At 41.3% G+C, this 22610-nt stretch overlaps 1 protein-coding gene across 2 annotated transcripts in view; it reads right to left on the bottom strand.

Moving 5' to 3' along the window:
• LOC117242966 overlaps positions 1 to 22610 on the bottom strand; it is a 245041-nt gene that overhangs the window by 186029 nt on the left and 36402 nt on the right. For both annotated transcript variants that reach the window (XM_033510038.1, XM_033510039.1), the window contains one exon: positions 2120 to 2217. The gene's annotated coding sequence lies outside the window, so the exon portion shown is untranslated. The remainder of the gene's footprint in view (positions 1 to 2119; positions 2218 to 22610) is intronic.

Genomic DNA, 22610 nt, shown 5'->3' with positions numbered 1-22610 from the left:
GTCGTATAAGTTCAGCGAAACGAAGCAATTTCAACGCGAATTTTATAGATCATTTAATAGAAATTTTATCGCAAAAACTCTTAACTCGTGGACGAGTTCGTTTTCCACCAATTGATCTTTACCTCCAATGGACGTATAACGTGTACGTACCTCGACGATATTTAAAATTCAACTGTCGCCTATTACAATTTCACGCGCAATTTCCAGGATAGAGGCAAACACTAAAAACCAACGTTCCTCTGTTCCCCGTATAATCTGCCAAAATTCCCAAGCTTTTTGTCGCGACGACGAAGGGAGGGTCGCGTTACTAGTCACCTTTTGCGTGCACTCCCATGTCTCAGGAGATGAATATAAATAAGGGTATTAAAGCAATAATAATACTCGGCTTACATTAAGTCAAGTTACGTTCATGGAGACTTACCGTCGCACTTGAAATTAGGTTTCACGCGTAGAGCTGTCGCTCTTCCCCCTTGACTACGAACGAATGACGGGTGTTCACCGAATACCGACGAACAAACACCATGAATATTTTAACCGGTGAATTAACGCCAAGGTAACACACATCTTGTTTTATGAAGCAGCCTGACAATAAGACCATAACACGGATTTAGCAAGTTAATCCGTTCGGTCGGAACGCGCGTGGCCTTGTTCCACCCCACTTTTAATTAAGAGCGCAATCATTCCATCGTAATCCAATACTCGATCCCCCTTCCTACCTGTCCATCGCAATTCCCAACCCCCTCCCGACTTACCCGCACTAAAGTTAAATTCGCCATAAAAAAGTTTCCACTTGTTCTTCTTTCATTACTCGTCGACGTTAACTTTCACGCCAAACTTTTGTCACTTGAAAATGAATTTTTACACCGATGGCGATCGCTATATTAACAAACCGGCGCGGCGACTTATCGTTACAACTCGGTTAAATTAATATTTTGCTTCATTTTCTTTTTTTTTAAAGCGACGAATTAAAAATATTTTGTACGATCGCAAGTATACAAATGATTGTAAATATTAATTCTTTCGTTGATAATGCCGATTTTACGCTCACTTTACATCTACTTTAGGTGTCGTCGTAGAGGAAATCTGTGCAACACGAATCGCTACAATTGGTAAATACGTTACAGCGCTAAATACACATCAACCACGACGCTATGTATCAAATGCAAATAATAAATCGCAGTTACGAGCAGATATAAACGAAATATTCTATGATACGATATTAATGCGTTACGATGTGCGAGATATCACGAGCGTGACCAATTTTCGTAAACTGTTCCCTTTGATGTAGTAATAAAGCGTTTACTATCGCACACGAATGCGTATCTCGAATCATAAAGTCCATTTTATAACCCTAAACTCTTCTGTCGTTTCCCTGATCATCGTTCACGAATCAGTGGGCGCTCAGCTCCCTTGCTTTGTGCTCGGCCGCTTTTACGTTTGAATTTTAAGCAGTGCTTTTTCCTCTCGACGCTCAACTTTTCCGCTTGTTGATCGCGCTCAAGTGGCTAGCGTAAAATCACCGCGTTATTTTCGTACTTTCAATTTCCCCGCTTCTTTGATAATCCTTGAAATTAACCTAAATCTTTATTTGGAACGCTTTACAGCTTTACGTAACTTTCTGACACACGTTCACAGCTATAACTTCTAATAATAACATAATTAATAAAAAAAAGTATATATCACCATCGTGGGCAAATATCGTAAGACGCCGGAAAATTTTAATAAAGTTTAATATCGAAGAAGAAAAATTTCCTGCGTGTACTATTCCAAGAATCGATAATAATGTATTAACTGTAATGATAAGCAAACATACGATTCCTTGTTTACGTTTACCAGGCTCAGAGAACTATGTAATGCAGCATCGCGAGCTAAAAACGTACCGACTCCGTACATCGTTTCAGACATTTATTGCGGATCATAAAGTACAAAGGAAGATAGCACACGCGTCCAAAATTCAATTTAACATCGAATCGATAGGAATTTGTTATTTCAACCTTTTCCTCTTTTTTTTCGAAAAATTTCTTCCATCTGTATAAAACGCTTTAACCACGATGACGATTATTCACCGATATAGATATGGAAATAGATCGCAAATACGATTTGAGGACAGCAAACTCACCAGTGAATCACCAAACTCGGACATGCACAGCTAAGATGCTCGTACAGCCTCAATCGACGTCTTAAAGAGAATCCTTGATATCGTCAACAGAATCGATTCTGTAATCAGAGAACCATAGAATTAACTTCACATAAAATCACCAGCCGCTTAATTTTAAGTTACAACTGTACGCAATAAATATGAAAGCCTTTCGTTTTGTCATTGATATCGTGCGGAAAATTTTTTAAATACTTAACATCCTTTGCTACGTTGTAGCGATATAAATTTTTAATTAAACAGCTTTTTGGGCAAGATCGTATTAACCGATTAACCGATTAGTCGATTAACCGACGTTGTTAATTCGCTATGAAGCCAAAAATTCGGTGTAACTCGATAACAAGAAAGTAAGTGGCAAAGATGGTTGATGGGACGCAAAAATAACAATGGAACGTTAAAAATAGTGAATCAAAATTCGTGTTTCACCCTGTTGAAGTATAGTTACAAGGCGAGTACGCCCTATTAGCGCCATAGCTTTGCCGCGATGCGCTGGAAGCTGCTTAAACTTAATAGCACAGAGTAAGCTTAATGTAAGATGTTTTTATATATTTCGCGGTGATATTTTATAGAGAGATCTCATGGTGAAAACAGATACCAAGCCAATCCGAAAGTCGATTGATCAAAGAGCATAAACAGCAACCCCCTCGAAAATGTTGCGAATTATTAGATTGAGTACAATGTTTTATATAAAAAATGATAATTATAAAATATAAATAATTACTTAGTAAGTTATTTAATACGTTATTGAATAAATAATTGATTATAATTATGATTATAATTATAAAAATATTTTATACAAAAATATTGGTAAAAATACGAAAATACCAATATGTTACAGAGATTAAGGTCTTCTACTTTTAAACCATAATTTTAGAATTTCGTAACATCATAGATCAGTAGTGACAGAGGTAAGAATGATGGAAATACCCTTTTCCACCTAATTACTGTCTTACTGGCTAATTATCATAATTATCTTGGATAACCCAGAGTTTATTCACAACTTTTCCTATTTTCAGATGTCGCATCTGTTGTCGCACCTTAACATATTTTTAAACCGTCACTAGTAATACCGTATATGATTTATTCAAAGAAATTCTTACGATTATGGGCTCGTATAATAGTCATAATTAACCTCGTTAATAACTCCTTATATAGATTCTTGGACGATATCCTCCAAATTATGAAATCATTTTATTATTAAGTTGCCAAATCATACCAAATTATCTCCAAATTACCTCAGATCACACTTCCACCTTCGTGTCATATTCGGTACTTCTACCTTAGTTTCTGATTAATTTTATAATCTCGTTATATTCTTTCCACCAACTATACCTAATAAAAGTATTATATTGCCGGACAATAATATGTAGTATTAATACTGGAATGATGAAATTTTTTCTACGCTTTGACCGTTAAACGATTCAATTGAACTGATGTAATTTCTGGCGCACGCCTTCTCGTCATTTATAGAGAATGGGAATACTTTGCGCACCAGTAAATCTACGGCGTATTTCTATTCTCGTATCACGCGAGAGTTATTAAGGTCTGTACACCGGGTTGCATTTAGCCGACACCCCATAAAACTGCAAACACGTTGTCAACATTGGTTTTATCGTGTGCTCATCGTGACGTAGCCGATTCGCCCGGATACATACGGTTGCCGGTTATAAACTTCGCCATTGTTGCGTTTGAAACATTTCCAACCGGTTTATTCGATTGACTTTTACCATCGCAACGCGACAATCGCTAAATAGTAATAGCGTAGCTTGATCTTAGGTATTGCGAGTTAATCGAAAAAATAAAATGATATATAATGTACGAAAGAAGAAAGAGAAAGGATAGCATTTTAAAATCAATTTCAATTTCCTTTTGATATTTTTCAAGTCGGGCGATATCGAAACGGATGATTATTGAAGTTCATTTACTCGAGCGTAAGAATATTTTACAAAGGGCGAGTAGCTTCGCGATATTACCTACACGAACAAAAGCGTTTATGATGGTCTCGGAAGTACTGGCACCTAAGGCAAGAAGTTGCGCCAAGTTATATGCGCACTTACGATTAAATGAAACGACTCGTAAAGGGATACGTAGAAATGCTGTCTAGTAAAATCCCGGTTAGAGAATTTATTCGTTCGAAAACTAGACCTCCTGTTTTACCATCTTCGTATTATTAGACAAAATTCCGTGCCTAAATCTGCGTGGGTGTGCCAGAAAGTAGAGCAAAATAGCCGACGCCGCGTTCAATAGGTCGTTACAAGACACGGCGTGTGTTCCTCCGGCTCGAGTTACCGTCCGTTAATTATATTTCAAAGACAAGCATTATTTCGATGCAGCGGAGGCTAAATCCCCATTAACGGATTCCTCGCGAGCAACTATAAATTCCTGTCTGTCAGAAATCGCGCGTTTCACCCATCGTTTACGTGCTCAACGACGTACGCAGAGACACGTTAGAAGTTGAGGAACGTTCAACAGTCGCCCGCATTGTCTTCATCAATCGTCTAATACTCCAGCTCGATTAATTCTCATTAAATTCTCCGACTACGACTTACCCCCTGCCCACCCCCTGCAGAGCTCCTCCTTTTCCCAAGCAAATCAGATTAATTCCGACCGCGACGTGTTCTCCGGCAACTATTGTACTTCCGGCTACTCGTTAGCCCACATTCAGAACGGTCTAAGGGTGCAATTAAACGTTGAAGTACAATTTTAACATCACCCCTGTTAACCGCGTTTCTGCTACGGTGGCCCGTCCAAATTGCCCCTCTCCTTTGGATAGTATCGGAAAATTGAGTTAAAACAGCGCCTCGTATCCTTAACACCGTGTTCCGAATACATGGAAAGGCTAGAGAGTGAGAGAGAGAGAGAGAGGGGAAGCATTTTCACCGCGGTCGGGAGGCCAATGGCCGCCCGCCGACGTTGGTGTGGCCGCCGCCGCCTGCACCGCAGCCAAGAAATTTCCATAGATCCTTAACGCGTCGGTGGAGCGTACGCAAAGCGGCAGACTTTGCGGCAACGCCGCGTCGTGCATCAGCCACAGGTGCCCTCTCACCGACGCGATGTCTCACCGACGCGAGGCGTTTATGGCTGTTGTAAAAGCGTCATCTCCCCTGCACGGTTCGGTAACGTATCGGCGTCCTTCGGTGTACGTGCACCCCTTTGTAACGTTCTGCTGTCACCGGTTCACACCTATCTCCCCTCTACTTCAGACCACCCTTCGATGGATTAAACGACGGCTATCGCAACATGAGCATTCCGCGTTTCATGTGAGACGCGAGATGAGGGAAGAGAGATTATACGACACGACGATGGTATCCGAATTTTAGCGTTCAAAGAGCTTGGACTCTCGATATTTCCGCGTCTATGTCTACTGTTTTAAGATCGGGATGAAAGAAGAGAAGATTTTAATAGGTTTCTCTCTCTCTATCTCTCTCGGAAGCTTTGAACGCTTTCTCTCTTAGTGGATCTATAAAATTTCTACGAAGCAATTTGACAGCTTTCTTAATTTTGGTGTTAACCCTTACGCCGCTGCGTTGGATTACGATCGCGATTCCACTTTAAATTTTAACGACCACGTGTCGCTGAAATTTATTCTCCTCCCTTACGAGGATCGATATAGTAGTATTAAAATGTTCCTTGGCCTCTATACCTAAAAAGGGGCTAATATCGCCGTACAAAAAGGAAAGAGTCGCATACAGCTCTGTAGATTTTTTGCAGTCCTTTTTCCCCCGTATCGACAATGTGTACAAAGGACTACGCTTTCAGACAATATGGCGAAACACAGTTACATAGATCGTTATCCAGCGTGGTTTTCGCCAGCTCTTCGCGTCTCATAATCGCCTGTACCTTCGTGGCGTAGATATTAAAATCAATACGGTATGCATTTGACTGGTACACCGTAGCCACCGCTATTACCGCACGCGGGAGCCACCAGGTCGTACATACAGTTAGCTGTTACTAGCTACCTCTCTATTTCGCCTCTCGCTCTCTCCCCTTCCTTTCATTCTCTCTCTAGCCTCTCCTTACCGATACACACGGGAATTGTAGCTGCAACTGCAGTGCCTTGCATCGGACAAGCAACCGCTACGGTATGCCCGAGCCTGCCAAACAGCTGAGTGAATGGATAGCTCGACTATAGGGTGTGAAACTGTTACGAAGCTAGGACGGAGAGCGATAGAAAGGGATGGAAAGGGGATGGTTTGTTGTTTGGTGGGTAAAGGCGGAAAGGAGTGGGGCCAAGTCGCTGGATAATTTCATACCAAGTTAATCAGACTGCGGCTACAGCCTCCGGAGGATGCATGCGATGCGGAGGAGAAGCGAAGAACCGGAGATGCCGAGGATTTTGCACCAGGCTACAAAAGGAGTTAGAAAAGAGAGAAAAGGGAAGAGAGAGAAAGAGGAGAAAAACAGAGAGCACGAAGGAGAAAAAGAGCACACGAGCATATAAGCCACGACATCAAATACTGTCCAAGACGCGCCGATGTCACGTAACAGCTGCTGCTAATAGCCTGTTTAACCGGTAGCCCGAAACCTCTCGTTCTCACGCCTAGACTAATTATAGTGTAGGTTCTTAAATTCGCGCGTGTTGCGAGCCGACATTCTGCACGCGGATACAAATAGTGCTGGCATTCTTTTAAACCTGCTGTGAGTTCGCGGGAAGGATTAAAGATACGAAAATTATAGGAGAAATTGGAATGTAGGGAATATGTAAAAATATCTAAAATATTCAAATTGAAATAGTCGTTATAATATCCAGTAGTTTCATTGCTTTACTTGTGTCAGCAACGCTTGCAACAAGCGATGAACTACAAAACTGAAAGCATTATTTTTCGTTCGACCTCTGTATTTTTGAAATATTTCATGAAAAAAGCTTTTATGGAAGAGAATAATCGTTCAATTGTTGTTTGATATGCTATCGATATAAAAAAAGCAGGGTTAACACACAATCAAGATTATGGGCTTTCATCGATCGTCTTGCAATTTACAGGAAACACGTTTTCCGTTTATCGGAACGATTTATCGAATTAACCCTGAATAATTGTTACAACATGTCGGCTGTTTGCCCACCGCAGACACTGACTAAAATCTGCGATACACATCCACCGATGTCAAATATTTTTCCACCAAATACTCTTCAAATATTTAAGTTACAATGTGAGTGCGCTCGAAAGACTTTAAATTCCCAGTGGCTACGGATCCCGAATAACAGTATGCAAAACAGGCGACGTGGCAATTTTCGAACGCGAATTCCACGCAAGGATGTTAACTCCCAATGTGTATCTTTGAGTCGTCTTGGAAAAGATCCGACTATTTTTAATTTTCGACTACTTCGGTTCCATCTATATGCTATGCCTCGCACGATAAGAATCGTCGACAAAATAAACAATCGCGTATATCAAATGTTCAATTGCGAATAACTGTGTACAAAATTGCAGAGTTAAGGAAAACAAGGTATAATTAAACAAGCCAAACTACCGTGGCCATTCGTGACTCTGCGATGCTGATTACGGGTTAATACAGCGATTAAAGCATCTAATAAACACCTAGCATCAAAGTATCCCCATAACTTTGCAATTTCTCTGGAATTGAGTTTACGTGTACACCAACTGCGAACCAGTTAGGATTTTCCGTCTGCGCGCTTAATCACCGGCTGTATCAAATGCCGTGCAGTGTAACAAGCGGTATGGCGGATAGAATACCGTTGCGGAGGGAGTTACATTTGATATTAATTAATTAGCTACTGTCACTTCCCAGCAGCGTGTTCGTCATCCACCAAGGTTGCGGCGTGTATGTCAGTAGCTGGGGGTAGTTGTGCTCGAATCACCGTAATACCTTGTGCGCCCGACATCCACCGAAAATTAGACGTTTAATTGTCCCAGACTACGAACGCAACCGACTTAACAATTTATACGAGACCCTATAGTAAATCCGACCGCGTGTCAAATGGGACAAAGCGCAATTTCGTTTATATTTCCACTCCTCGATTATTAATCGCTCCCGAAAGAAAATTAAGTGCTCTTTCTCTACAGTGTATGTAGTTGCAGCCATCCTATCTGATTCCTAATTAAATAATCCTATTAGTGACTTGTGTCACGTCTCTTGAAACGTGTAAGACACCGTCTAGAGGGCTACAGGTTAAGCTTCCCTATTTAGACGTACATTAGCGATCGTGGGACCACAAACCTAGTTAAGGCCCCCGACGACGTCTTACAGGAAAAGATCCAATAATAGTCTACCTTACCCTGTAGATAGACGTCGTGATATTGTAGCGGGAGTCTATTTTTCCTCGTCCAATGTCCGAAAACACGATTTTTAAGCGAATCCATGAAATTGTAGACCGGCACCGAGTCCAGCGTGGAATTCCGAAAAATTGAAGTCGCTGTGCAGCGTGCGCGGTAAATTCTTTATTAGAAAAAGTTGCGAGCGCAGCCAGTCGTTCGCCTTTTCTGCTGGAGAACGCAGGGAAACGTGCTTAGTGGAAAGTTAGAAAAATTTCACGTCATACGTAGCGTTCTCCGAGTAACTCGGCAAATTGTTATGGGGGCAACTGTTTTAAGTTCCGGTTCCGTCAGAAAAGTACATTGCTCCTGAGTACACGCGTCGAGGGTCTCTGTTATCGGCCGAGTATCGAGGAAGAACGGGAGGAATGGAAGTTAAAATTTTATGAAGCACACAGCTCGCAACGACGCACGATACGCCACCGAACCGAATTGCAATTGGAGATGTTCTTGCCCCATGGGGTGTAATCAGCCAGTGCAACGAAAACACTCCCGTTTGGAGTGAACATTCAGCATTTAGAGACACGCGCGTTTCCGCATTTTGAAATTGATCTTTCGTACAAGCGAAAGGGAGCTTTTGGCCTTATAATTTAAGAAATTGCGAGATTTAATTAAGAAGCGTAGTAGAATAGCCGGGAACAAATTTTATCTCGGAATTAATCCTACCTCGAGCCTTCTGGTGTAAAAAGAAACCCGTGGAGACAAAAGGGTTTTCCTTTCTCGTCTGTACACACTGCAAGATATCATGAGAAAATATGAAACTTTGTCGTATCAACTTCCTAAGCAAAAGAAAATACCGGATACCGCTGCTTTTCAGAAAAATTATATTAAAGAGAACAGATTTTTATTTAACATTTCCAAACGAGTATTTAGTTATCTGTTCCTGCTTACTTTGTTGCGTATACGAAGCCTTAGGCAAGGAAACAAAATCATCGTTCTTATAATGTATTACAAGTTTCTTGGAGAACAATTTCTATTTCAATCCAACTTTTACAGGTCGGATGTTTCCGATAAATCATCGATATTTCACCATAAACAAGCGCGGAGAGTACTTGCTTCTAACCACGATCAATTGTCGTTTATGCGTACAAGACATAATTATAATAATTATAACCTCGTTTAGTCCAAAAATTTGGATTGGATTAACGACTGGATTAACGATTGGATTAAATGATTGTCTCGCAAATATGTTCATGTGTCTCAACGTTGCTTATTCGCGTCACGTTGTGATTCGACGTGGGATGAATAACAGCCATTCTTGGAATAATAATCTAAATATCGTTGAATCGCTAAGGAAGAAACTATTCGAAACGCATTAGCTCGACGAAAAGACGAATCCCCGGCCGCGATAAAAAAGATCTTTGTTATCACGACCGAAAGAAATTAGACGTCGTTCAAAGCACGTCCAAACTACGTTCCACCCCAATCGCCATCTTCGCCGGAACTGATCCCTCGGTAACTAAGTTTGTACACGGCACGAATACAAAATGCCGGCACGCAATCAGCCCGATTTGAATATCGTAGTTATAATGCGAGCCTGTGTAGATGTATAACAGGAAGATGTATCGCACGCTTATTTCTTTTAATGTTAATGGTGACGGGAGGATTTATTACTGTGCGACGACTGGGACATTTCGAAGCGGCTGGATCATCATAAAACGTTAATGAGAGGCCGCGTATTGTACCCATCCATTGATATGGTAACCGCGAAAATTCTGCTTGCCCAGTAAATACCGAGTCGCTTGAAATACAGGATGACACTACATATAGTGGGCGAACGTTGCAAATTTTGTGGCCGTTTCGTAAATGCACGGGAATTGATTCGAATGTTTATTTAATTACACACCATCGACGACGACGAATCAACTACCTCTCTTTTCTATTAGCGACTATCAATTAATCGATACTCTCCTCGTAACAACCAATGCACTCGATGAAACGATATAACGTTACGGACAACGCTCTAGTTAAGAATATCAGCGAGTAGTTGCAAGTAATTTTTAAATCTTATAGAAACGAAAACCCAGACAGATCTCTGGCGATCTAACGTCGAGTTAGAGCTTGGGCAAAATTCCGCGGTTAACTTGCAGACAAACGATTCCTACGAAACACGGCGAGGACAGAAGCGATTACCTAAACTACTTTCGGATAATCTGGCAACGGACTGCGTTAATTGCTCGCTCGGTTTTCCCCTGGAAAACCATTTAAAATCCGTGTCATGCCGTATCAATCCGTTAAGGGATCGAGTCGTTAATTAAAACTAACAAGGGAAAAAAATAATGGGAAATTGGCGACAACAAAAAGGAAACTATGAAATGGCAGAGAGTGGGACAGGGTTAGGTGGAAGAAAGAACGAATCGCAATCGTCGAAAACTCGAAATACGTAATCCGGACTAACAATGCATAATACTTCAAACACTATCAAGCTGACGCTCTTTTGCTCGCGATTCGAAAACTCGCATGGGGCAGAGGCCGGTCAAGCTGCCACGAAAAACATGGATCTTAATAAGCCGCGCCATTCAAACGTCCAGTTCAAACGGCCTACCGGGGATTACTGGACGGGACCGAGAGTGAAATTCTACAGATATTTCCTCTCTCCCGCCGGAACGACGGCAGGTAAGCGTACTTTCTGCTTGTTTAGCTCTCCATGTTGGATTAATCCGTCTGTCGATGAAGAGCAAGGGAGAAAGGAACGGACAAAAAAATGATAGAAAGGGAAAAGCAGAGGGGAGGGTGGTGAGGATCGTGCGCGAACGAGTCGCGAATATATCCTGAAGGGGGCCACTGGCTCTCCCAACTGACGAAGGCGCGGCAGGATTTGTGGCCTTGATTTATGCCAAAACTGGCGCCGTTTATTATCGGTACTGCTGGATGTGTGCATGCGTGAAATTGGAAACGCAGACAAGCGTCCATGCAAATTTAACCCGTCCGTCTGCCTCCGCACGCTATTCACCGCGCCCATCCGACAAAGAAGGAACTTTACTGTCTAGCCCGTTCGCGCCCTTCTCTCCAACCCTCGCGCTCGAAACCAACCTGCGGCACCCCATCAACCGACTACCGTGTTCCTTCCTCTAGCTAACCCTTTCTACTATCTAGACCGGAGAAATTTCAGGAACCGATCCGGGGAAGGGTCGTACCTCTTCAATCGTCGTTTCCTCGTTCAACTTTTTAATCGTCTTGGGGAGAGAAAACTCGCCTCGTTAAACGACCGAAGAGCCACGAGTCGGAGGTCTGAGGTGAGCAAAAATTTTTGGTAAGTGAGCTAAGAGTCGATGAAATGCAGGATGCGCAAGCAACTTTTTCGTAGAACTTGTTTTAACGCGATAGTTATTTGCTTCGGGATGTTTCAGTTTATAAGGCATGGTGTATGGCGATCGACGAAATGTTGAAAACGAATTTTTACAGAAAGTTCATAGACCATGTGGGACATTCCAAAAAAAAAATTCCAACAAAGAGATTCACCGGTACGAAAGAACGCAGCGTGAAATCATCATTTGGAAAACTTCAAAAGTCCAGGGAAATTGGATTGGCCGTAAAGAACGGGGAGGAAGCCACAAGCCAATTAGCCCGACACAATCGGACAACAAACCGAGGCTCGTGCGGCACTTGTTCGATACTCAAAAGCCAACGGACTCCAAACTCTTTGGCTATCGACTTTCCGGGAGCCTGGAGTCAGCAGCGCGTCAGGTAGCACGATTGAATTGAATCGCGTCGGTTTAATGCCGCAAGCATCCTACTGAAAGCGTGTACGCCGTACACCCTCTTAACGCTTACACTCTGCTCGCTTGTCCGTGTGTACAGGTTCGGTGGACGAGCAACGAACGAAGGACGAGGACCAGGTCTCCTCGACAATGCCGCGGAATTTATCAATGTCTTGGTAATTGATGGTGGCCATCAGAGAACTGAGTCGTACTAACGTCATCCAACAGCGAGGAAAAGTAATGTCACGCCGGAAGAACAACCGGGCTAGCCGGGGCGCATTTACATAGCCGGCTGGGTGACTGTTTTCAACCGTTATACCGTGTCTCGAGTATTCGAAGACGTCTCTCCTCGAGCGGAAAGGGAATGTCGGGTTGCGTGGTACGATCGAGGCAAGGACGAGGTGTTTGCGTATTGCATATTACAACGGTGGATCCCAACTCCTATTCTCGTGGCCGTCTACAAGCCGTTACTTGCTACTTTTATTTCCACGATAGAGGCTCGGTCTCGTTGCACGGTATCCGTTCTTTCCACCAGATTTCCGTCTTATTGTGCCGCTTCGCAGTATGCTGATAAGGGAACGCCTCAGGGCGCAGAAAGGAAGTGTCGGTACAGCTTGTAATCTTGAGAATTTTATCGTCCACGTATAGAAACACTTTTACGTGTTCCGAGTAAGATACTGGTTGCTCGCATTTCTCTACCAACGCGCAAGTTATCTCGCGGAAACGCGAATACTTGGTCCTGCCGCTCGTTCGCCGCTTAATTATCGATTCTCGTAACTCGAGAGACAGACACGAATAGAGTTGAAAATTCTAGAGTTCAGATTCACAGGTTTCCTTGGAAAGTAGTAGTATGATTGTGATGCCCGGATGGAAATAGAGTTAATCGCGTTGAAAGGTTATTTAATTTCCGAAGAAATCTGACGATAAATACGGATATATTTAATTTACGATAACTATATTTTTTTAGCTACACTCTTAACGCATGTCGTTTAACTGTACTCTTACTTATTGTCAAAACGGCTTGATTATTGCGAATAAATAGAAACTGCAAGTTACTCCGCGTATATTAAAATAGGTGACTCCGGGTCACACTACTCGAGGTTGTTAATTAATCTACCCTCCAGGGAAGGTAATAAGATTTCAAATAGCGAATCCAAACCCTTTCAGAATTATCTTCCATGAATCTGGATAATTAGACTTGCTTTAACAAGCGTGGGTTATTCAAATATCGAGTCTGTGGACGAAAAATTAAAAAAATTTATTCGAATGTGCAACTGTGCCTGAACACGACTGTTATACATTTTCTATTCAAAAGCATATTGCTCTGCATATGTTCTTTTTTCGGCAGCTAGCAAATATGTATACACACGAAAGTGACGCTGCGAACCATTTGGTGCATTCTTATAAATCTTTTAAAGCTGAAAGCTCAGAAACATGAGCTCGCCAGTCAGTCGATCGTTCTGTACGTAAAGTCATAAATCATAAGCGACCGTATTGCTTCGTTGCTCTATTGTACCTCAGTTCAGGCGAAATATTTGAATATTTCATTGACCGTCGGGGATAAATAAAATAGCAGCGAAATTCTCCGCTTCGAAATCATCGCTGCGGTACGATTTTCTCGCGCCGTTACGATCGTAATAAAGATAACAGTTTGTACACGCGATGAAACTTCGCATCGAAACGAGTTGGTTTATATCTGCAGCGAGATTGTGAAGTTAGCAAAAATAGCGATATTTCTCCTAGAACAATAAAAAGTACCTCGAATCTCTTTTGCCCAGCTATGTTTTCCAATACGTTGCATTGAACGTTCGATCATGTTTAATTTTTATCGGAAATCGGTGGTACGAAATATTTTCCACCTCGTGTTTTCCTAAGGTGAAAATATTGTATCGATTCAAATAAAACAATTAAATAAAAAAACTGTAAATAAATGGAGATTAAAGTGTTAAAAATACAAAAGCAGCGTGATACGCGCTCACTGTGTAATTTTGTATTACGAACATTTTTAGCAATTTTAATTAATTTCACTATTTCGTTATAAATTCCAATTACAATTTTTCATAAATCTCACTACGTGTCAATCCGACGGATTTGAATTTTCGACTTATATTTTTTTCTTTTTTGTTTTTTTTTTACCAAAAACTGATAAATTAATCCATCGATTTATTTATATTGGATCTCGGTAGACGTAGGAAGCGACGACGGGGGCCGCGCAGCTTGCTTGTTTGACTTCCATATATCATTGTTTTCGTATTTACTCACGTTCTTTATACTCAGTACGAACTGCCAATATTTATGCAATATTTACTCGTGATAACGAAATATGACGGTGGAACTTTAATGCTTTTGAGTATGCTCTAAAACGTATCAACAGTTTCGTCGATTCGATTCCGAACATTTGGCTTACGCTGAACTCCCCTTCGAAATAATCCTGAATTATTCGCGAAATGCTTTATCGTTCCTTAATTTAACCCTTAGGAGTTCGAAAGCTTCGCAGCGGGAATATTTGCAATTGCAGATCTATTTAATCGTGTCGATATAATTTATCAATGTGGCCTTGAGATTATGATTTTCAGATTCAGGCTAATACAAATATATTTTTCGTTCCCAACTTCGAAGTATTTTCGATATTCTAAGAGTTATAGTATTGTAGTTAGAAAATCGTGGATCGTAAAGAATTACATCGTGACAGATCTGACGGTGAATTCGAAAAGATCAAGTTGGCAACGTAAGTACGTTGATACATACTCACGAACGAAATGGTACAAGAGAAATCGAATTTTCTGAAAACCACCTGACAACAATTTTTCAGAGAACTACGACGAGAACGGAAACTCATCTTCGTGCGGAAACCTCGACTCGTCACACCGAACGTACACACGCAGATGTGAGTACGTGCTTCACGTTTCGCTTGCCAGCCGATCGAATTTTGCGCTACTTGTGTGTTCGTATCGACGCCCACGGTTGCCTGGTTGAATTTAATTTACCCGCGCGCAAAACAACTTCTCTTCCCCGCTTTCTTCGTCTCCACTTTTCCCAGCGATCGTGGAATGTATTCCACGCCACAGTTGCATATATCTGTTCGGATTATATTACGCGTACACGTACGAGTAGGCGCCTCTATTTCAGCCTGCTTCGGTTATTCCAACAACATACATCGAGATCCAACGACTAATACGATCCAATGATCCTAAAAGTATCCTCGCACGTGACACCTGGATGTTGCTAATCGCAACATAACTTTTTTATTTATTTGATATGGAAGTTGATTCGATTATTATTTCGTTTCTTGAGGAATCGATTTTAAGGCACTAGTGACTAGCGACAAGTTGTACATCAGAAACAAATATTATCTATTAGGTCGTCCGAAAAGTTTCTTCCGTTTTATAAGGAAATAATGGATGCATAACGTTTTCCGTTTTATATTATTTTATCGAATTATGTATGATCCATTTTGTTTTATCAAAATAAAAATTACAACGTTTGACAGATTAGGTTTCATGTTTGTATAAAGATGCGTTGCTGTAAAAGATGTGTCTGTAAAAGAAAAACACTTTCCGGACAACCTAATACAATTTTACATCGACTAAAACGATTTTAGCTAATTTTATCAACAGCATGTCTACAATTGAATTTCCTTTAGAATCGCTTAAATCTCCTTTCCTTGTAAATTGCAGCAAACTATAACATTGCTCTAACTTACGAACCAGATCTCTTCTTACGAATGCTCTGAATCACGCCGAAACCGATATAAGCCGACAGCAACGAAGAATTTTACCGGAGGATGTACGATCTCAATATTTCCCGTGGCGTTCAGAAAAAGGTAGAGATAAAACTCGACACTGGTAGTTTCATTAGTTTCCTTCAAACGAAACCACGTGATCTCGCATCAATTAATCCCGGATTCCAGCCAGTGTCGTAGGCGACGAACGCGGAACGATACTTTTACGAGCGCCCGAGGCGTTTCAACTTTTTGCGAAGAAAATCTGGAACGCCGATATACCGAGAGAAGTATAGAAAGTATAGCGGCGACACGCGTGCGGGCATATAAATTTTTCCGTATGAATGCGAGGGAAACACAAGCGGAACGCGTAAGAGTGTTGCGCTTTATCGGTGGATACAGGCCGTCATCCGCTTTTCACTGCAAAGTGAAAAAGCAAACTGACCGTATAGTCTGGAATTTTGAGCCCGTGATTAAATGCATGGGGCACCGGTGAATTAGATTAAGTACTCTTGGGCATAGATCGTGCTTCAGGATTTTCAGTTCCCCTTCCGCGATTTCTCGTCTGCCGCTCCGGCCACACAGCGCAGCGCCGCGTTGCGTCACTCTACATACCGTTCCTCCGTGTCTCTCGCGCTTTTCTTCATCCCTTCTGTTCCACTCGTCGCTTCTCCTATCGCTGCTATATGAAATAGAGTGCGTGGGTAGAGAAAATTCATTGGCTTGAAAATATCCAGCCGTGAATTACCGCTTCTGAAGGAAAATGATGACACATGTACTCGCTGCCAATGGTCCATCTCCACTTTTCCACACGTCACATCTTCGTCGCTTGTTTTATTAAGCACACAATTCGACAGCTGTATCCTCGTACACTCGCGTTTTCTTTCTTATTAAAAAGAAGAGGTGCTTCGGTAACTGGAGAAGGCTCGTTCCTTCTCGTTTTCACAACGTGCTTCGCTTTACATTAGAATACACCCGATTTGACTAACATAGGTGCGATATTACCATCAATATCGATCTTCGTATATTCTCAATAAATTTCTCGCATGACTTTTCTCATGCATGCAGAGATACGTTCGTTTGTGCTGAAGGAGCTTCCGGTGTGTTTAACATTCCAGAGCAAAGTGAATTTTGTACCTGTTGATTAGATAAAACGTCACGGTGGCGCAGTCGAACGTTTAATTCAACTGAACGTTTAATTCGGCCCGGAAAAAAGGAACGGAAGCCAGGAAAATTCTGCTATTCTGATATACGCGACTCTCGAATATTTTAAAAAGAAGGAAAAGAAATATAAGGTGCAGAGCCTACCGTTTCGGACGAGTCTAGCCGCTGCTAAGCGAATTACGATGGAACAATAGAAGCGCTCGGGAGATAAACGGCGCGAACCCATTTTACCTTCGGCGATGACGACACGGCATCTCATAAAATTAACCTGACGATTACGCGAGCATTTTTAATCAAGGAACGAAAAAACGTTTATTAAACCGCGACGCCGAGTGAAATGTAAATTTGGCCGCCGATTTCCAACCGTACAATTGCTCACGCGGGAAATATCATAAACTGATAAGGTGCATATGCAAATATCAATACGACAACGTTTCAACTTTTTATCGCAGATGTTACGCAATCTGATCGCGAATCAATTTTCATTTTCTGCCTGGTGTTTCTCTCGGGCAACGAGGCCGATTTTGCTACATCGATTAACCAGAAAAACGAGACAACAGAATATTCTGCTTTCCACGGGATTCGTTGCATAATCGAATTTTCCATCGACAATGTTTAACCGAACGATACCTTTTAACGTCGTTAATAACCAAACCTACCCTAAAGGTAACTGAAAACTTTCGGATAAACGAAACCAGTTCTTAAAAATTCGATTAGACTAACATTTCATTTCCCCTCATTCCCAAAAATTCAATGCTCCATCCCCAAAAACACCACTAAATAATATATATATATATAACAATTGCTCTAACGAAACAGCGTGACGCTGGTTGACAATAGAACCGGTTAAGAGCGTGAAGTTGCCAGCGAAACGTCAACAGAGAGCAAAAGGGAATTTCTTAGCCGCTTTTAGAAAACGTTTCATCACGTAGCAGAGAAGCAGTGGCCCGGGCAAAAGGCCTCAAATATGTCGTTGCTGATAAAGCGAGCGCGCGGCTGCTGGCATGTAAACGTTGAAGCTCGAAGCTGAGGGATTACAATCGTTTTCGTAGGTGACTTTGTAAGCAGTGCCATCTCATTTCAGAGTCGCGTCCCCGAGTTTAGCAGAAACCTAATAAACAGCCGTTTACCTCCGTCTAACGTTATTTTGCTTTGTATGTAGCCAGAGGCATTCAGTTTGTTACTTGCCTCGGTACACACATACCTGGACCCACTCGAGGGTCCTGTCACATTTCGCGCGAGGTACGATTATAAAGCTTCTACCAGGATTTCCGCCAGTCATTTATTAGGGAAACGGGTTCTCCGTTGGGACGGCTCAGACGGTGAATTTCCGAGCAACGCCATGACGAAACGAGATTTTCGCGATATTTCCATATTTTCCACGCTGGGAAAAAAACGTTGACGCGCGTAACGCTTCGCGTCTCGTCGCAATGCCACGCGTTCTCCCTGTCCACCTATTTTTTTCACGGTGAGTACGCTCGTTCGTCCGTTCGTCTGTCCGTTCGTACACGCGTTTGTTTGTGTCTGTGTGTGTGAGCGCGCGTTTAATATAACGCAAATAAGGACGTTAATTACTTCGTTGAACGCGCGATTCGCAATAAAAAAAGCATCGACCGCGAAAGCTACCTTGAAAGTTACGTGTGTACTTGTGGCTGAATTTTTCGACGTGGGAAACGTGCATAGCACCAGACACGGATATGAACCTCTTGTTTCCTACATCCGGTTTAATCGTTGCAAATAATTAAACGGGAATTCTCGGTAATTATCGTCTGTTTTCTCTCGCGATGATTCGTGATACGAAAGCTCCTACGTCTGAAAAAAAGATTTCACTTTTCGGTGAATTAATATTGTGAGAAATATATATATATGTATATAATTTATATAAATTTTCCATAATATTATGAGAAATGTGTTTAATTTATATACATCTTCCGTAACATTAATGTATATAAATGTATATAATTGTAATACGTATATAATTTACGATCGAAGACAAGTTATACCAGCACCGTAAATTTCGCGAAACTTTTATGCTTTTTACTTTGTACCCGCAAAGAGGAAGTTTCGTAAACTGTACAAAATTATCCTGCGACAATCTTTTGTTGTTTCTTTTCAGAGACTAAAATTTTCCTTACTCCCTAACATCAAAGCAAAACATACCGCAATCTCGGCTTCCAAACAATTTAAAAGAACAAAACGGGAGAACGCCGTTCTGAAAGAATAATACGGCTGCAACGTTCGGTGGAATAATAGAAGCAGGAACTAAAGAACCCTTTATCTTGATCCAAAGTGACTAAACTTAAGACTGAATCTTTGAAAGGCTCAACATATGGTCCATATAACTCTTTTACGATCGTTAAAAAACATTTCAACCGATTCAAACGCGTTTCTAATTCCTCGTGCGGTATAGAGTTACAAAAATTCGGGTAAATTTGGATCAAAGAAAAATGAATCGAATTTACAAAAATTGTCATCATCAGAAACGATAAGTAGACTGTTGGTGTTCATGCGAATTCGTATTTCTGTGAATATAATGTACAAAATTAAATATTATATTAAATATCGCAAGGGCTACTGTACATTGAGTATTTTACATATTTCTACACATTATGTGCACTCTTTGCATTTTTACATCTTCAAATTTCGCATAAATGAATAAAAATCCGCAGTCAAATGGTAAATCATGGAGTATATTTCTGATATATCGTAAATATTTTTGGTGGAAAAGCCCATGCGCAGAGCTGCGAAAAATTATCCAGAACAAAAAAAAAAATGCTTGGAAAAAGAGGTATTAACGCGCGAAAGAATGCAGCTGACCGATTAGAAGTCATAAAACGTCCGATGTCGGTGATTAAGCGTAAAAGTTGAAAAAGCACCGGTTGGAGGGGAATTTATGCGCGCATCAAATACACAGCTTCACTTGGTCGGTCATTCGAACGAGAGCAGACGCGAAACACACAACGCATAATATTTGATTCATAAACCCGTTTTTGCCGTCTTGTCGAGGCTTCCACTTCACTCGCCCCGTGGAAGCTATTGTTTGTAAAGCACGTTCAGGCTGTCGTACTCCATGGAATGTGTGATGGCCGCCAGCTGCATTATATTTTCGGCCGTCATTCCGATATCACGTGGCCGTCTTGTCCGCTTTGCAATCCTCTTCGTGTTCGCGGAATCCCGCGATCCGATTATTGTCATTACAGACCTTTAACCTATGATACGTAGTCAATCCGACTCGCTATTACGGTCGCACGCGTTTGGTAAAATAGAAATTCAAGGCCCGATTAAAACGGTGGCAGACAATTATGAAAAATTATATGAACGGAAGGGAAAATTGATTTGCTTGTAAAAATAGAAATGAAGAAGTTATGAATAAACCGCGGATTTTCGTTCAAATTCATATTTTCGCGAATATAATTAAATAAGTAGAGCCTCGGTGGAAAATTGTTTTTTATTAATTTCATTGATTTTTTATTTGGATATTTTTCTCGTATCGTGTGCAATTTTAATTTGAACGTAATTTAATAGAACAATCAGGAATCCTGTACGTACTGTCCAGGAATCGAAGAAGAGAAAGGACGTGCGAAATAGTCGCAGAAACACAACGAGAAAGCGATTCTTCAATAGAAAATTGGTGAAAAGCAAAGGAAAGTGACGGGAGAAATAGCGGATAAACGGGTAAAGAAAGCAGAACAAACGGCGCGTCGCATCGCTGACAAGACAGCAAAAATGAGTTTATGAATCGAATATCACGGGAACATGGCGTTGGTTGGCCGTTTAAACGAATGCCAAAGCGAAACTGCATTCGCTCGGCGTTGCCGTGTGTTCCGGCCGTCATGGATTATCCGACGACGTGCATATAGTTGGACGCAGGAACTTGGAAACGTGGAAACGGCCGTGTGTGTTCTAATAAAGTCTAATGAAACGAATTTACGCTCGATAATGCGTCCCCTAGAATGCTATGGAAATGCTTCATGTCGCATCGCTCCATTAAATTGCCAACGCATCGTTGTCCCGGCCGTGTTTGCACCAAACGTTTCACCGGTATTTTATTGAACAATCGATTGAAAATATTCCCAACAAGTGAATCAGATGAAACACACACGACTTCCAAAGTATTACACGGTGTAGCGTTCATTCTTAAACGATCGATGAAAAAAATGTTTGCGAATCTATCTGCTCTATATCGAAGGAAACGTAATTATTTGATTAAAAAATGTCGAACGGACTTAAAACGAGATTTAGTCTAACGAAAGGCTGGCCTTAATTTTGTTGCAGACTTTTACACAAAAAAAAATGCTACAAGCGTAAAAACTACTCCGGAAAAAGATAAAACATACAGAAACGTGTAATAACAATTCCATAAACTCAGTACTTTAAATGAGTTTTCGAGTTTACAATACACGGCCTGTTTTATTTTAATTAACCTGTGTGGTACGAAAAAATTTAATATAATATACGATATGAGCTCTCTTTACAGCGGCGAGGGTAAAAATTTTTCCGGGATAAGTGTCCTGTTACCATTTTTACGTCCGTGATTCTCGGAAACGTGCGAAAGCCAGATGGGAAAATATAAAGTGCTTTATTGCGTGGTAAATCTTCCATGCAATAGATCTGGAGGAGATAGCCCGAAGGATGCGATCTGCATAGACATTAAAAAAACTAATTAAAATCTAACGTGCTCTTCATCCACTGCCTCGTCGATTCAACTATGTGAATTCCTAAGTCTCGTTATTTCGATCCTCAGCGCGGCTCGCGGCTAATTTCGCGCAAAAAAGGTGTAGTTTTGTAAAACGATGCAACAAGTAGAAAACTTGCTACTGCGAATAATTTTTTTTACTAAAATTTTAACGAAATCTCCGCCAACGAACAGCAGAATCAACTTCGAGTAAATAAAAAAAAAATTAACAAGAGATACGACTGAAAAAGTGATTCCAAACTTTCGATCGATAAATGTATGTGAAAAACGAAATATCGTGTATCGTAAACAACTGATAATGCGTTGGCAAATACTTCAAATAATATTCAATCGTGGCTCAGCCTTCTTAACCTTTCTCCTAGTTATCATTTATCCGCTCGATAAATTTGAAACCGGAGAAATTGTTATTGACTATCCAATGAATTCGTTTTCGTACTAATTCTATTCCGCTACTTCGATTATCATTCACGCGCTCCGAAATGGCCAGCGGAATCAGATACGAGCAGGACAGTCTGTAAAACGTTTCGCCGTTACTCCAGGAGTTTGAGCGTAAATGTAAATTTCAAGCGATGCTCTTCTTGCATATTCAATGCGAAAGGGGAGAAAAGGTATCATCTCCGTCTGTAACCATAAAGCGTGCAGAAATTGAGGGGTTGTTAGATTACAGCTACGCTCTTCCAGAACACCCTTTACTCTTTCTCTTTCTCTCTCCCTCCCTCTCTCTCCTTCCCGTACCCTTTCTCGCGTTCTCCGCCACGGATAGGGAGAAAATTGCACGCTCGATTTGAAAGGTGTAATGTATCCATCGTTTATTTACGATTCCGCGAAGTGCAGAAGCGACTTTCTGGAATTTCGACTGGCTGAATTTTATTGCTCGACTGTTTCACCCAAGATTTCAAAA

Source organism: Bombus vosnesenskii, unplaced genomic scaffold (assembly GCF_011952255.1).
Source record: "Bombus vosnesenskii isolate JDL3184/JDL3185 unplaced genomic scaffold, Bvos_JDL3184-5_v1.1 scf7180000013265, whole genome shotgun sequence".
Lineage (NCBI taxonomy): Eukaryota > Metazoa > Arthropoda > Insecta > Hymenoptera > Apidae > Bombus > Bombus vosnesenskii.
This window is presented reverse-complemented; position numbering and strand designations above follow the sequence as displayed.